At 38.1% G+C, this 18,005-nt stretch overlaps 1 pseudogene across 1 annotated transcript; it reads left to right on the top strand.

The window, feature by feature from the left end:
- The first annotated feature begins 16,084 nt into the window (after nucleotides 1-16,084).
- Nucleotides 16,085-16,990, top strand: LOC309840313 (olfactory receptor 52Z1P-like; annotated as a pseudogene). Its single transcript has one exon. The product of its transcript is annotated as an olfactory receptor 52Z1P-like (transcript).
- The last annotated feature ends 1,015 nt before the right edge of the window (nucleotides 16,991-18,005 follow it).

Genomic DNA, 18,005 nt, shown 5'->3' with positions numbered 1-18,005 from the left:
AGGTCGGGTGAAGTGACCAAAGCAAGATGTGGGAAGTAAGAAAGTCAAGCCTCCGTTGGTATTCATTTTGTTCTCACATCAAAAAGCTAAGGTCCAGAAAGGGAAAGATTAGTGATTCTTAGAAGTGAGGAAACATGTTTTTAGTGAAAATAACCTCCTAGTAATAAGTCCACGGGCTGATTATTTACTATATACTGTACCTGCTAACTTTCATAGATCTCTCAGAACTTTACTGTTGAATAGACTTAGACAATTTTCTACTTGATTCTATGTCTGGGATATTTCTAGGATATTCCTAGGATATTTGCAATCGTGACATCAAAAAGGGGGAATCTGGTAGAGGAATGAACATATATCTCCTGATGAGTAATGGAAATTGTCCCATGTTCTAAGAATACTCTCTTAGAAATTTAAATATAATACCAACCCAGTTGAGAATCCCTTTGCAGTGGAAATTGATGTCCTAAAGCTTTTCTATTGAAAGTATAGATTCTGGTTCTGTAGCCTCAGCACCATCGGGGAGCTTGTAGACAACACATATTCTAGGGCGCTAGTCCAGCCCTATAGAATCAGAATCTATATTGGCTTTGGGGATGCTGGTGTGCTCTCTTTTCTGGTCGGAATGATGGTTATAGACTTTTGTCAAGTTTGTGGTAAGTAGCCAAGCTGTATCTACATATGTACCTTTCTGTGTTTCATTTTATAATAAAATACAAATTTAAGGAATATAGTTAAGGAATATGAAAGTGTCAATTTACAAGCAAGCCCAGCAGATTGAATGTATATTTTCATTTCTGTAACTCTCTAAAGTTCACTAAAATCATGGTGCAACACAGAGATATTGTGAAATAATGGCAGAGTATGTATAAACAAATCATATAAATATGGATCATTAAGATATACCTAAAGGTAACTGGGATAGGTAACTCTGAGACCTAGGTGCGCACAACAGATGATACCCATGAGGAGAAAATGGTCTGTTCATGACAATCCCGGACAAACACAGGAATTTCGTATCAGGTATTATAGACAAGGTAGCACTGAAAATGGTGGAAAAGGTGAAGGTGTGTGTAAGGTTTGTGAACTGGAGTATCCAGAACCCATTTGAGTTCTAGCAAAATGATTGGTCTCTGTAGTGGCAGAGTTAACAATGATCCAGAGACAGAGGCACTGGGTACAAAGGATGCTAGGAATGAGGGGTCATATAACATATTATGGTAGAATAATACCTATCAAATATTGAAACCCATAGAAAAATTGTTGATGCTCATCTTCTAAAACACCAGCCAGACTGATATTCCATTGTCAGGCAATTTTAGGATGAGTCTTCATAAATCTGCCTCCAAAGAGACAACTAAAAGGCACTGACATCTGAGTATTTGCTCACTGAATTGGTAACCTCCTTCCTCAGGAGAGTACAATGTCACTGACCAGGTTACACATCTCACTATATGCACGGAAATCCCTCCTAGATACGTGGTCCCTCACCATGACATTAGAATATGACACCAAATATATACCAGGGGTGAGATTAAATCCACTGATGCAAAAATCATACATCCAAAATTAATTTTTAAAAAGAAAATCAGTGGGGGTGGAGTAGAGCTTATTCAGTGTACTGAAAAAAAGTTAAAAAGAAAATAATCCCCTAATTAATACTCCTAATGAAATACTCCATCATACTAGATCTTTGAGAGAAGAACAGAATACTATTATTAAGAAATATATAGACACACAAAAGATTATATGTAAGTAAACAGCAATATGAGAGATAAAAAAAAAAAAAAAACAACAGGACTTTCAGAAGATGAAGATAAAAATATAGGTAGGGGGCACCTGGATGGCTCAGTTGGTTAAGCATCTGCCTTCAGCTTGAGTCATGATCCCACGGTCCTGGGATTTTGCAAACCATGCCTTGGGCTCCCTCTCACTCCTCCTTGAGCTCTCTTTCTCTTTCAAATAAAAATAAAATAAAATATTAAAAAATATATAGAGGGATGTATGAGGATTAGGAATTTATTAGAAAGTTGTACAGGATATTCCCAAAACAAAAGGACAGAAGTCCAAATTGAAAGTAACAACAAAGTACCTAAAAGAGAAAAAAATATATATAATTTCATAGTAAGTTAAGAAAAATAAAAGGAAGCCATAGATAGGAAGAAAATATTTGCAACATAACATTTGACCAAATACACAAAGAAGTTTCAAAACTCAACTAAAAGGAAAGAAAGAAGTCAGATAAAAGTTGGGCAAAAGATCTGAAAAGATATTTCCCACCAAAAAGACATGCAAATAAAAATAAGTGCATGAAAAAAATGCTCAATATCCTTTGTCATGAAGAAATTACTAAATAAAACAAAGAGATACAACTAACACCTATTAGAATGGCTGAAACCTAAAAATACTGACAACACCAAATGCTGGCAAAGATGAAGATACAGGGAATTCGCATTCATTGCTAGTGAAAATACAAATTACAGCCTTTCTGGAAGAGTCTCAGAGTTTCTTATGGGATTTAACATACTCTTGGGTGCCTGGGTGGCTCAGTGGGTTGAAGCCTCTGCCTTCGGCTCAGGTCATGATCTTAGGGTCCTGGGATCGAGCCCTGCATCGGGCTCTCTGCTCAGCAGGGAGTCTGCTTCCTCCTCTCCTCTCTGCCTGCCTCTCTGCTTACCTGTGATCTCTGTCTGTCAAATAAATAATAAAATAAAATCTTAAAAAAAAAAAAGGAGAAGACTGAACATATTCTTACCACCCCAGATATTTGATCCAAAGAGTTGAAGACATATGCCCAAACCAAGACATAAACATGAATCTTTATATCAGGTTTCTTTTTAATTGCCTAGAATAGGAAGCACGTGAGATGAATGGATAAACAAACTCTGGTATCTCCATAAAATACAATGTTATTCCTTGATTTGAAAAAATAAGAGAGAGATTTCAAAATATGAAAATATAAGAAAGAACCTTCAATGCATATTTTTACATGAAAGAAGCCATCTTGAAAAGGTTAGTTATATGACTGCAAGGACATGACATTCCAGAAAAGACAAAACTACAGAAATAATATAAAGTTCAGAGTAACCAGGAGTTCAGAAAGAGGGAGGAAGACATGAATAGGGGGAGCACAGTGAATTTGTAGGCTAACAAAAGTGTTTTGTGTGATACTGTAATGGTGGCTACATGACATTATGTACTGAGAACCCATAATTTTAGATAGTTCATGTTATTTCATTTAGCTCTTATGAAAGACCTACATTAGTACCTGATTTCAGCACCTGAAAAAAATCTGAAGAGTATTTCCACTTTTATAAAAGAGGTGAAAATCAAAACTAGTTTTCAGTGTGTGTTTTGCATTGAGCCGTTACAGAGGCAGCGAGAGCAGCCCCACCAAGCTCCTCTCCCAGGAAGAACACTCCACATCATTGTATCAAAACCTCATAGTTTCACACAGTGTCAGTGAGCATATGTGCTTTATCCTGATTGATTTTGAGCCTCTGTTAGCAAGATATGTCCAAAGGTACCAGAAAACTCTAAGAGCAGTTATTTTGGGGTCCAGGAATGCTCAACAAATTTTCCATGTGAACTCATGGTGAATGTTTCTTGCTTGGTGCCATTATGGCTCAGGAAAGGTTTTATAAGAATGCTCTACTTTTGGATAGTGGGGAGAAAACATGTACTTGTCAGAAGCATAGAACTGAAGATAGAGTGATCCCTAATAAACTGTGGACTTTGGTTAATAATAACGCACCAACACTGGTTCAGTTGTTTAACAAAATCCAACACTCACTCATTGAATTTTATTAATTTTAATTAACTCATTGAATTTAATATAAAATGGGAGGAAGAGAACACACTAGCAATTTGAAAGGAAAATGAATAATGCAGTTAAGAACAGGGGCACCTGAGTGGCTCAGTCAGTTACGTGCTGGTCTTTGGCTCAGGTTGTGATCTTGGGTGTCCTGGGATCAAGCCCTGCTTCTGGCTCTCTGTTCAGCGGGGAATCTGCTTCTCCCTCTCCTTCTCCTTCAGTTTGCACTCTCTCCATCACTCTGTCTCACATAAATAAATAAATAATCTTAAAAAAAAAAAAAAGGCTGTGATAAACAGCCAATACCTGAAGGCCTGGAAATAGAATGGCACTGATAATTACCACAGTAATGCAGGAATCTGGGAGATAGCATAAAATCTCTTCAGAATGTTGAAGGAAGTTATAACCTCCTGATGCTAATGGTAGTCACTTCCTTGTAAATATGGCCATGGACCTCTTTCCTTCCCTCAACATATAAGGAGCAACAAGAAGAGCAAACATAACTACCCATATTTTCATGTGTAGGGAAATAAACAAAATCAAACAGCTCCAGAAATCCTATGAGAAAAGGACTATCTAGGGAAAGAAGGTTGGGGAGCAGTAGCTTACTATTAGTGAAGCACTAAAAATACCAGCTCCCAACACACATGCCAAAAAAGAGAGCCCCTCCCCCCACGTAAAATAGTGAGAACATACATTTTTGAGTCAGATATTCTTCAAGAGGGGAAATTAAAGGAAGTGTTGAAAGTCCAGGGAAAAAAGTCTTGAAAGCAGTCTTAAGAAATTATTGATTTTGTGGCAGGACAAACAATGACAGAAGTAGGTGTCAGAGGGCCTGTGTGGTATGGTCCTTTAAGCACTGAATCTTGATTTTGGCCGAGGTCCTGATCTCAGGGTTGAGATGGAGCCCTGAGCTAGGCTCTGTACTCAACAGGGAGAATGTTTGAAGATTCTCCCTCCTTTTTCCATTAGCCACTCTCCTGCTCATATTCTCCTTCTCTCTCAAATAAACAAACAAATAAAAAAATTCTTCTTCTTCTTCTTTTTTTTTTTTTAAAGAAATGGATGTCAGCTAAAGTAGATGATAAACTTGTAAACCACCTTACCCTACTAGAATCCCCTGGCCCTTTTATAAAGAACTATGTTTGACATTCCAGGAAACCATGAGATATTTCAATGAAGAGTTTCTATAGATGATATATAATTAAAATAAAAATGTTTCTGCTAATAAGCTTTCCATCTCACCTACATGAAAACACATACACACAATCATGCACACATGTGTCACAGAGAAAAGTAGATTATCTCTCTCCAATCTATCTTTGGGAATCATTTGTAGATATGGGCATAAAATAAGAAAATAAAGACAGAACAGAAATAGACAAGAAATAAATCCTGTGATTTAAGAACTGTTTGAAGTCAGGTTAGGAAGAAAAAGACAAAATCATTTCAGAAATATTTACTACATTTTCATTCTTTTCTGCTGTGTAACAAATCACCCCAAGACTCATTGTCTCAAATAACAATGATTTATCCTTTCTCACAATTCTGTGGGTCAACAATCCAGTTTGAGTTTGACTATATGGTTGTTTCCTCAAGGAGAAGGCTGTGGTCACTCAGGGGACAGCATCTGGCTTGGAACTCCACTGAGTTGCAAGGTCCACAGATTGCTTTCCCATGCCTGGTGCCTTTGTGCTCATGTACATAGTCATACTCTCCCCATGGGGATAGCTTCTTCATGTTATTGGTTTAACCCCATTGTGGTCCTACTCCTAACACAGTTGGCAAGAAACAATGTCGAAGTTCCCAGATTACTACTTTTAGCTCAGTAAATTGCAAACACCACCATCATTCCAGCCACTTTATTTGATAAAAACAACTATCATCCCAGGTTCAAGGGGAGGAGACATAGGATCCCCTTTGAATTATACAGAGGTATCCACCCACAGAAAAGGGTGTGATTACAATTATCTTCTCAGATTATCTTCCACAGTGCCCAAAAGAGAATGATGAAAATACTGTAATAAGAATTGAAAAAGAAAACCAAGAGATAAAACAAAATAAGGATCAGTGATAGATGAAAAACAAAAAAATGTTTTATACATGCAGAAAAGTAAAAAAAAGCAAAACCAACAATAAAAGAAAACTGAAACTAAAATTGTAATTATAACCTTTGCCAAAAATCGAGGTAATCCCAATGCATTTAGAGAATAGTTATAAAGACTAAGAAAGTTTAAAAAGAAAAAGAAATAGAAAAATAAAAGGTCAAGCAGAGAACATAAAATCCAAATAAAAAGGCAAGGAAATTGGGTGATGGACATTAAGGAACACTAGCTCTGAAACTACTGCTGTACTATATTTGCCTAAATTGAATTTAAATTAAAAAATCCAAATAAAAATCTCTATAGTAGCTAATGACATTTCTTGACCTTTCTGATGCTAATTCTACGAGGTGACCCATGGAAGAGAGAGACAGCCAAGGAGCCTTAAAATGTCAAGTAAATAAGATGCCAGAATTCAGTATTATCAGCCTTCTAAAAGGCATACAATGCTTCTACATGTGGCCTTGACCATCTCCATTTGCAGATGACTTCATGGAACAGGCTGTGATGGCACTAGCAGGAGTCTCTGCCACACAAAGGAGAACTGCATGTTTAATGGCAAGTGTGTGTTAAGCTGGGTGTGCAAGAGTGCTATGCAGATGACAACCTGCACACGCGGTACTAGGAAGGATGGGGTGAGGGCACTTTTCCCTGAAGCCAGCCTGGGCCCTCTTCTTCCAGGAGTGAGTGGAGTTCAGTCCTCTTGAGTCCAAGAGATGTCCAGAGGGGCTATAAATACCCAGCTCCCCATTTCCTCACCATGTTATGAATATCCTATGTCTTTTTTTTTTTTTCTCTCAACTAGTTAAATATCCTCAGGATCCTAGAAAATACAGGTAAGAAGTTGATTTTTGCTCAGCAAGGACATGTAGAAAAAGACATCAGGAGGGGGAAGGAGTCAAGATGGCAGAGAAGTAGCACGCTGAGATTACATTAGGTAGCCCGAGATCAGCTAGATAGCTCATCAATCCATTGCGAACATCTACAAATCCAACAGGAGACCGAAGAGAAGAAGAGCAACAATTCTAGAAACAGAAAATTGACCACTTTCTGAAAGGTAGGACCGGAGGAGAAGTGAATCCAAAGCAATGGGAAGATAGACCGGGTGGGGGGTGGGGGGTGGGGGGAGGACTGGTTCCCAGCAAGCAGCAGAGCAACAGAGCACAAAATCAGGACTTTTAAAAGTCCGTTCCATTGAGGGACATTGCTCCAGAGGCTAAACTGGGGTAAAGCCCTCGCAGGGTCAGCCTGGCCTCAGATCCCGCAGGGTCACAGAAGGATTGGGGGTGTCTGAGTGTCATAGAGCTTGCAGGTATTAGAACGGGGAAGCCGGCTACAGACACAGAGCCATAGAGTGAGCTCTCAGCTCGGGGTTATCTTGAACCAGTGGCAGGCTGGGTGAGCTCGGAGCGCAGCCAGAGGCCAGGGACACAGGAGTGATTGAGCGCTTGTCTCTGAGGGCGCACTGAGGAGTGGGGCCCCAAGGTCTTGGCTCCTCCTGGCTGGAGACCGGGAGGCCGCCATTTTCATTCTCATCCTCCAGAACTCTACGGAAAGCATTCAGGGAACAAAAGCTCCTGAAAGTGAACCTGATCAGATTACTTAGCCTGGTCCTCATAAGGGCGGTGCAATTCCGCCTGGGGCAAAGACACTTGAGAATCACTACAACAGGCCCCTTCCCCAGAAGATCAACAAGAAATTCAGCCAAAACCAAGTTCACGTACCAAGGAGAAGAGTAGAATTTCGGAGGATGAGAAAGCAAAGCATGGGATTCATGGTGTTCTCCCCATGATTCCTTAGTCTTGCATTAATTTAATTTTTTTTAATTTTCTTTTTCTTTTTTATTTTTATTTTTTTTATTTTTTCTTCTTCTAATTTTTTAAACTTTTATCCATTCCTCTTTTAACATTTTTAACTAGTTTATCTTAATAATACCTTTCTTAAAAAATAATAATAATCATTTTTTGAACCTTCATTATTATAGTCATATTTTATCCTTCATTCTATCTAACTTTATTTTTTGTATACACATACACATAGGGTTTTTTCTACTAAAAAATTTGGGGTACAATTTCTAATAGATCAAAATATGCCATAAATCTAGCTCCAGGCTTGTTCTAGTCTCCAGCCTGAGCAAAATCCTCCATTTTTTTTTCTTTATTCTCTCAACCAACTTACTTTATCAACTCCTTTTTTTAGAAATTAAAAAAAAATTTTTTTATCTTTATAGGCATATTCCAACCCTTCATTGTGTTTAGCCTCATATATGGTTTTCATTCTTTAAAAAATTTGAGAGGTAGTTTCTTCTAAGAGGCCAAAATACTCCCAAAATTAAGTGGGTGACCCTACTCTAGTCACCAGTCTAATATATATATTTTCTTTTTTATATTTTTTAAAATTTGTTTTCTTTTTTTTAAATTTTTTTGTCTTAACTTCTTTTTATCCCCTTTCTCCCCCTCATGATTTGGGGTCTCTTCTGATTTGGCTAAAGTGCATTTTCCTGGGGTCTGTTCAACCCTTTTAGTATTTTATTTGCTCCCTCATATTTTCTTATCTGGACAAAATGACAAGGCAGAAAAATTAACCACACACACACACACAAAAGAACAAGAGGGAATACCAAGGCTAGGGACCTAATCAATATGGACATTGGTAATATGTCAGATCTAGAGTTCAGAACGATGATTCTCAAAGTTCTAGCCGGGCTCAAAAAAGGCATGGAAGATATTAGAGAAACCATCTCTGGAGAGATAAAAGCCCTTTCTGGAGAAATAAAAGAACTAAAATCTAACCAAGTTGAAACCAAAAAAGCTATTAATGAGGTGTAATAAAAAATGGAGGCTCTGACTGCTAGGGTAAATGAGGCAGAAGAAAGAATTAGTGATATAGAAGACCAAATGACAGAGAATAAAGAAGCTGAGCAAAAGAGAGACAAACAAATACTGGGCCATGAGGGGAGAATTTGAGAGATAAGTGACACCATGAGATAAAACAACATTAGAATAATTGGGATTCCAGAAGAAGAAGAAAGAGAGAGGGGAGCAGGAGGTATATTAGAGAGAATTATTGTAGAGAATTTCACTAATATGGCAAAGGAAACAAGCATCAAAATCCAGGAGGTGCAGAGAGCCCCCATCAAAATCAACAAGAATAGGTCCACCCTGTCACCTAATAATAAAATTTACAAGTCTTAGTGACAAAGAGAAAATCCTGAAAGCAGCCTGGGAAAAGAAGTCTGTAACATACAATGGTAAAAATATTTGATTGGCAGCGGACTTATCCACAGAGACCTGGCAGGCCTGAAAGAACTGGCATGATATATTCAGAGCACTAAACGAGAAAAACATGCAGCCAAGAATACTATATTGAGCTAGGCTATCATTGAAAATAAAAAAAGGGATAAAAAGCTTCCAGGGAAAACAAAAACTGAAAAAATTTGCAAACACCAAACCAGCTCTACAGGAAATATTGAAAGGGGTCCTCTAAGCAAAGAGGGACCTGAAAAGTAGTAGATCAGAAAGGAACAGAGACAATATACAGTAACGGTCACCTTACAGGCAATATAATGGCACTAAATTCATATGTCTCAATAGTTATCCTGAATGTTAATGGGATAAATTCCCAATCAAAAGACACAGGATATCAGAATGGATAAAAACAAAACAAAACAAAACAACAACAAAAAAAACCACACACAACATCAATATGCTGTCTACAAGAAACTCATATTAGACCCGAAGACACCTCCAGACTGAAAGTGAGAAGTGGAAAACAATTTGCCATGCTAATGGACAACAGAAGAAAGCTGGGGTGGCAATCCTTCTATCAAATCAATTAGATTTTAAGCCAAAGACTATAATAAGAGATGAAGAAGGACACTATATCATACTGAAAGGATCTGTTCAAAAAGAAGATCTAACAATTTTAAATATCTATGCCCCTAACATGGGAGCAGCCAACTACATAAAACAATTAATAACAAAATCAAAGAAACACATCAACAATAATACAATAATAGTAGGGGACTTTAACACTCCCCTCACTGAGATGGCCAGATCATCCAAGCAAAAGATCAACAAGGAAATAAAGGCCTTAAATGACACACTGGACCAGATGGACATCACAGATATATTCAGAACATTTCATCTTAAAGCAACAGAATACACATTCTTCTCTAGTGCACATGGAACATTCTCCAGAATAGATCACATCCTCGGTGCTAAATCAGGTCTCAACTGGTATCAAAAGATTGGGATCATTCCCTGCATATTTTCAAAGCAAAATGCTCCGAAGCTAGAACTCAATCAGAAGAAGAAATTTGGAAAGAATCCAAATACATGGAGACTAAACAGCATCCTTCTAAAGAATGAATGGGTCAACCAGGAAATTAAAGAAGAATTGAAAAAATTCATGGAAACAAATGATAATGAAAACACAATGGTTCAAAATCTGTGGGACACAGCAAAGGCAGTTCTGAGAGGAAAATGTATAGTGGTACAAGCCTTTCTCAAGAAACATAAAAGGTCTCAGCTATACAACCTAACCCTACACCTAAAGGAGCTGGAGAGAAAAAAGAAAGAAACCCTAAACCCAGCAGGAGAAGAGAAATCATAACGATCAGAGCAAAAATCAATAAAATAGAAACCAAAAAAAAAAAACAATAGAACAAATCAACGAAACTAGGAACTGTTCTTTGAAAGAATTAATAAGATTGATAAACCCCTGGCCAGACTTATCAAAAAGAAAAGAGAAAGGACCCAAATAAGTAAAATCATGATGAAAGAGGAGAAATCACAACTAACACCAAAGAAATACAGACAATTATAAGAACATACTATAAGCGACTCTACGCCAACAAATCTGACAATGGGGAAGAAATGGATGCATTCCTAGAAACATATAAACTACCACAACTGAACCAGGAAGAAATAGAAAGCCTGAACAGACCCATAACCAGTAAGGATATTGAAACAGTCATGAAAAAAATCTCCAAACAAACAAAAGCCCAGGGCCAGAGAGCTTCCCGGGGGAATTCTACCAAACATTTAAAGAAGAACTAATTCCTATTCTCCCAAAACTGTTCCAAAAAATAGAAATGGAAGGAAAACTTCCAAACTCATTTTATGAGGCCAGCATCACCTTGATCCCAAAACCAGACACGGATCCCATCAAAAAAGAGAACTACAGACCAATATCCTTGATGAACACAGATGCGAAAATTCTCACCAAAATACTAGCCAATAGGATTCAACAGTACATCAAAAGGATTATTCACCATGACCAAGTGGGATTTATTCCAGGGCTGCAAGATTGGTTCAACATCTGCAAATCAATCAATGTGATACAACACATTAATAAAAGAAAGAACAAGAACCATATGGTACTCTCAATAGATGCTGAAAAAGCGTTTGACAAAGTATAGCATCCCTTCCTGATAAAAACTCTTCAAAGTGTAGGGATAGGGGCCACATACCTCAATATTATCAAAGCCATCTATGAAAAACCCACCACAAATATCATTCTCAATGGAGAAAAACTGAAAGCTTTTCCGCTGAGGTCAGGAACATGGCAGGGATGTCCATTATCACCACTGCTATTCAACATAGTACTAGAAGTCCTAGCCTCAGCAACCAGACAACAAAAGGAAATTAAAGACATCCAAATCAGCAAAGAAGAAGTCAAACTATCATTCTTTGCAGATGATATGATACTATATGTGGAAAACCCAAAAGAGTCCACTCCAAAACTGCTAGAACTTGTACAGGAATTTAGTAAAGTGTCAGGATATAAAATCAATGCACAGAAAACAGTTGCCTTTATCTACACCAACAATAAGACAAAAGAAAGAGAAATTAAGGAGTCAATGCCATTTACAATTGTACCCCAAACCATAAGATACCTAGGAATAAACCTAACCAAAGAGGCTAAGTATCTGTACTCAGAAAACTATAAAGTACTCATGAAAGAAATTGAGGAAGACACAAAGAAATGAAAAAATGTTCCATGCTCCTGGATTGGAAGAATAAATATTGTGAAAATGTCTATGCTACCTAAAGCAATCTACACATTTAATGCAATTCCTATCAAAGTACTATCCATCTTTTTCAAAGAAATGGAACAAATAATCCTAAAATTTATATGGAACCAGAAAAGACCTCCAATAGCCAGAGGAATATTGAAAAAGAAAGCCAAAGTTGGTGGCATCATAATTCCAGACTTCAAGCTCTATTACAAAGCTGTCATCATCAAGACAGCATGGTACTGGCACAAAAACAGACACATAGATCAATGGAACAGAATAGAGAGCCCAGAAATAGACCCTCAACTCTATGGTCAACTAATCTTCGACAAAGCAGGAAAGAATGTCCAGTGGAAAAAAGACAGCCTCTTCAATAAATGGTGTTGGGAAAATTGAACAGCCACATGCAGAAAAATGAAACTGGACCATTTCCTTACACCACACATGAAAATAGACTCAAAATGGATGAATTACCTCAATGTGAGAAAGGAATCCATCAAAATCCTTGAGGAGAACACCAGCAGCAACCTCTTCGACCTCAGCCACAGCAACATCTTCCTAGGAACATCGCCAAAGTCAAGGGAAGCAAGGGTAAAAATGAACTACTGGGATTTTATCAAGATCAAAAGCTTTTGCACAGCAAAGGAAATGGTTAACAAAACCAAAAGACAACTGACAGAATGGGAGAAGATTTTTGCCATTGACATATCAGATAAAAGGCTAGTGTCCAAAATCTATAAACAACTTAGCAAACTCAACCCCCAAAGAACAAATAATCCAATAAAGAAATGGGCAGAAGACATGAACAGACATTTCTGCAAAGAAGACATCCAGATGGCCAACAGACACATGAAAAAATGCTCCATATCACTCGGCATCAGGGAAATACAAATCAAAACCACAATGAGATATCACCTCACACCAGTCAGAATGGCTAAAATCAACAAGTCAGGAAATGACAGATGCTGGCGAGGATGTGGAGAAAGGGGAACCCTCCTACACTGTTGGTGGGAATGCAAGCTGGTGCAACCACTTTGGAAAACAGCATGGAGATTCCTCAAAAATATGAAAATAGAGCTACCCTATGACCCAGAAATTGCACTACTGGGTATTTACCCCAAATATACAAACATAGTGGAGTATTTATAGCAGCAATGTCCACAATAGCCAAACTATGGAAAGAACCTAGATGTCCATCAACAGATTAATGGAAAAAGAAGAGGTGGTATATATACACAATGGAATACTATGCAGCCATATACAGTGGGTGTTGTGTGTCTAGTGTGAGATGGCACGTCTTGGCCTATGTGTTTATTCTAAACCAGTCCAATCCTTGTCCAGTGGAGCATAAGCCCGTTGTCCAAAAACCTGAACTTGGTTCACAGTAACAATGATTTTGAGCTTAATGATGGCCATTTTGGAAGTGCCCTAAATTCATCCATGGCAGGGATAAAAATGTGTCTGATTTAACAACCATCTTTAAATATTAAGTCCCGACTTCAATCACTTTTTAAATTTATATTTTTTTACGTATTTTAAATTGGAAGACTAATCTTCAAATTAAGATATTTTAGTGGTAATGTTGTGAGAATTGGACTCAGCCAGTATTTAAATCCAATCTATTGGCCCAGAGTTACACTGTCCCTACTTGCCACACACTGGCTCCATGCATGCATTCATGATTCAGTCAGAATAGGCCAGTAGGAGTATTGTGAAGAAATGCTTCAGGGAGCCCCAGAGCTGTAAGTTAGGTAGCTTCAGGTGGTAATGCTTTGCCCAAACGAAACCAAATAAGATAAACCAGATCACTGGTGTCCCAAAAGATCAGAAGAACATCTGCAAAATTTGTTTTGTTTCTCCTCGACCTCCATTTCTGTGTTTCTTTCAACACTTAGACTCTCTTTTCCCCCATCTCTGATGTCCTTATGAAGCCCCACTCACTACACATCCCCTCCCCATAGCTTCACCTGACTCACATACATGGCTCTGGCGTAGGTCTGGGCTAGGCACACTCCCACATTAATCTTTTCTCTCACAACCCTGCAACCCCATTTAAAAGAAATTTTCAACGATTAATTTTAACTCTATGTGAAATGGTTATACTATTGATATATGTAATCAAAGGACATCGAGACACATAAGCTTCTCAACATTTTCTTACACTATTTTCAAAGAATCACATATCACCTTAAGGAAAGGCCTAATGGGGTCACCATTTATGTATTATATATTCTAAACTCTATCAAAACACAAGGGTCAATTGATTATTGAGAACAAATTAATGGCTGCCAGAGGGGCAGGGGGACAGAGATGGGTACTATGGGTGAAGAGCAGTGGGAGATAGTAGCTTCCATTGTGGAATTAATAAGTCACAGGAATAAAAAGCAAGCATAGGGAATATAGTAGTGGTATTGTAATGGCATTGCAAGAGAAGTATCCTTATGGCCATTAGAACAAAACATATACTTGTCCAAGCATGGTGTGTGGTACATGTGAAACTAATGGCATATTGTATATAAATTATACTTCAATTTAAAAATGAAAATAAATAAATGACATCCACACATTTCAATTCTATGACATGAAGTGCCAGAATATTGACCACTTAATGAAAAATAAAAGTTTACATGATAAATTGAAAGTGCGCAATGATCTGACTCCAGTGAAAACAAGGGATAAAAGGCAAATATCCCTTAAGTCTGTGTTCCTCTTCACCAAATGCTGTCATCTAGTTTTTACTTGAGAATGGGGATTAGGGGAGGATTGAAGCCACTTGTCGTCCACTTATTTGCACCCATGTCTTTACACTCGTTATATGTGCCTGCTTATGTGCATACAGCCCTCATACACACATCCCACTCCAATGTTACATCTCCTAGCCTACTTTTCACCCCACTTATCTCCTGCATTCATCTACATTCCTTTGGAATGACAGGAAAAGAATAACCAGTAAATGAACCTCCCTCCCATTTTTTTGAAAGACGGTGGACCTCTATCTCATAATGTGAAGTATTAATATTTGCTGCTATGGAGCTTTTTGAAATAATAAATATGTTGTCTAATTTTTAGTCAGTGACCTGAAAGGGAGAGAATATTTTTCCTCACCACATACAGGGCATATCCATTTAAGAATCTAACTGAATTTGACACTGTATGCAGTTTAGGTTTTTAATGTCCATCATATAATTTTAAGAAACATTTTGATTTGGAGCTCCTGAGTGGCTCAGTGGGTTAAGCCTCTGCCTTCGGCTCAGGTCATGGATCAGGGTCCTGGAATCAAACCCTGAATCCGGCTCTCTGCTCAGCAGGGAACGTGTTTCCCCGTCTCTCTCTGCCTGCCTCTCTGCTTACTTGTGATCTCTCTCTGTCAAATAAATGAAAAAAATCTTAAAAAAAAGAGAGAGAGAGAGAAACATGTTGATTTGTAGACCAGAATGAGTGAATTCACCTGTAGATCCTCAATTCCTAGCACAGGCCTTAGCATCAGTTCAGTGGTCAATCAATGCAGAAGAGGACCTATGTGCATATACTGCCTGGAACCCATTTTGGTAAAACCTCATTCCCTCCTTCTCTCATAAAAAGTGAGGAAAACTTCACATGTATCTGTTTTATTCAGCGATATCATCAGTGAAAATTCTGATGACATGTCTTTCTATCTAGTGTTATTTCTATAGGCAGTATTGAATGGTGGCTGAGATCAAAGCTTTCAAATTCATACTGTCTGATTCTAAATCCAGTGGGACCTACGTCAGGAAGCTGAAAGTCTGTAGGATTTTCTTTTATCTATAGGAATAATATTAGTATCCATATCAAGGATTATTGTAAAGGTCTTTCCAACAGTCTATTGTGAAGATTTAATGAGCTGTATTTGGAAAGTACCATTAGGCATAGTAAGCACTTAGTAAATGCTAACTATTTTTTTCAAGATTTTTTTTCAAGATATATTTTAATTCTTCCATGAAAAGAGTCAGATTTCCTGACTCTTGTAGGCTAGAATATACAACTCACTGTCCTTCCACTGTATTCCAAGAGAATACATTGGGCAAAAGAAAGTCTAATCAGACATCATTCAGCCTAATGGGCTGTTCCTCAGTCTTGACTCAGCCCTGTGGTTTTTGATCAAGGCACTAGGTCTGAAATATGTTGTCACAGATGCCTCCCTCCTCTTATAATCACAGCAGTCCCCAGGATATGTGGTATGTCCTGATTGGAATCCTAGGACTGGAAGATTTTCACACCTGGATCTCCATCCCCATCTGTTCCATGTACGTTTTGGCTGTTGTAGGCAATGTGTTCTTGATCTTTATGATTGTCTGCATGAGTCCATGTATATCTTCCTTTCCATGCTTGCCTCGGCAGATGTGCTACTCTCCACAGCCACAGCCCCCAAAATGCTGGCCATTTTCTGGTTCCAGTCCATGGATATATCCTTTGATTGTGTGTGTCCCAGATGTTCTTCATACATTTCATCTTTGCGGCAGAATCTGGTATTCTCCTGGCCATGGCATTTGACCGCTATGTGGCCATCGGTCACCCCCTGAGATATACCACAATCTTAACCTCTTCAGTCATTGGGAAGGTTGGCATAGCAGCTATGGTCAGGAGCTTCATCCTCTGCCTTCCATTCACCCTCCTGGTACACAGACTTAGGTATTGTGGGAGAAGCATCATTCCCCATTCCTACTGTGAGCACATGGGCATTGCCAGATTGGCATGTGACAATATCAGGGTCAACATCATCTATGGGCTGACTGTGGCCCTGCTGTCTACAGGACTGGACACTGTGTTCATCATTATGTCTTACACCATGATCCTTTGCACAGTGTTTCAGATACCTTCCTGGGCTGCCAGATTCAAGGCCCTCAACACATGTGCTTCCCACATCTGTGTCATCCATATGTTCTATGCCCCAGCATTCTTTTCATTTTTTGCCCATCGTTTTGGGGGGAAACCATCCCTCATCATGTCCACCTCCTAGTAGCCAACCTCTATGTGGTGGTGCCCCCTATGCTAAACCCCATCATTTACGGGGTCAAGACCAAGCAGATTCATTACTGAGTAATTTTCCTTTACTCCTGTATCACCACATGTTGTTAAAATGAGGATTACTGCCTAATGTTGGATATTTCTCAATAAAAAACATACTCTCACCCACATATACACATATAATTTGATGGGTAATAGGAATAAATGATATCCATAAATAATCCTCAACACACATAAAAAAAGGACAGTAAATGCCAAAGTTACCAATGCATTTCCCTAAAGCACTTAAAGACTTTGAAAAAATAATGATATTCTGAATTCTCCTAGACATGCTATTATTTTGCATTGTAACTTCTTCTTAAGCAAACATAAGAGAACCCTGTGCAAAGAGGAATACATTTTAGGATTTAACCCAAATGGAACTTTCCTGGGTAGAGCTGGGAAGTAAAAATGGCAAGTTACCTAGGTTTGTAGAGAACATTGAAATTTTGCTGAAATATGCAACTCTCCCCTGCAACCAGGAAACACTTATGCCAGTAGTATGAAGCTAATAAACTCTAATTATCTTCACCTTTTTTAAAAAAATTAAAATGTGAGTTCTAAGATGAGATAGTTCATACTCATTGATATAAAGTCTACTCAATGGAATGGGCACAGAGTATAGGTTTATTGTATCAACAGATAATACTAAATTGAAACAAATAATAAATTATATTGATCCATCTGAGCCAACACAGACACCTTCAAAGTTAATCCTTTCTTCCTTGCATACCGGTGATCTCTGGCCCAAATCATCAATGAAGAATCCCTTTAACAGAGACTTCAATGAGGGAAGGACTAAAAGATTAAAAATGCCATACCCAGGCCATAGATAGAGACAGGAAAGATTACATAGGATGCTGACCCATAGTCTTACATAAAAAGAATGTGTAGTCACACCAAATATAATTTTTATAAGCTTATCTTCAGATTAATTTCTTCATTTCAAGAAAATACTTTTACATTTATAATCTCTCCTGCCTCAAAGCCTAGCACATGTTATGAGAATGTGAAATCTGATCTTATTTACACTTGAAGAAAGCAAAAA

Source organism: Mustela nivalis, assembly GCF_964662115.1.
Source record: "Mustela nivalis genome assembly, chromosome: 9".
NCBI classification, from domain to species: Eukaryota; Metazoa; Chordata; class Mammalia; order Carnivora; family Mustelidae; genus Mustela; species Mustela nivalis.
This window is presented reverse-complemented; position numbering and strand designations above follow the sequence as displayed.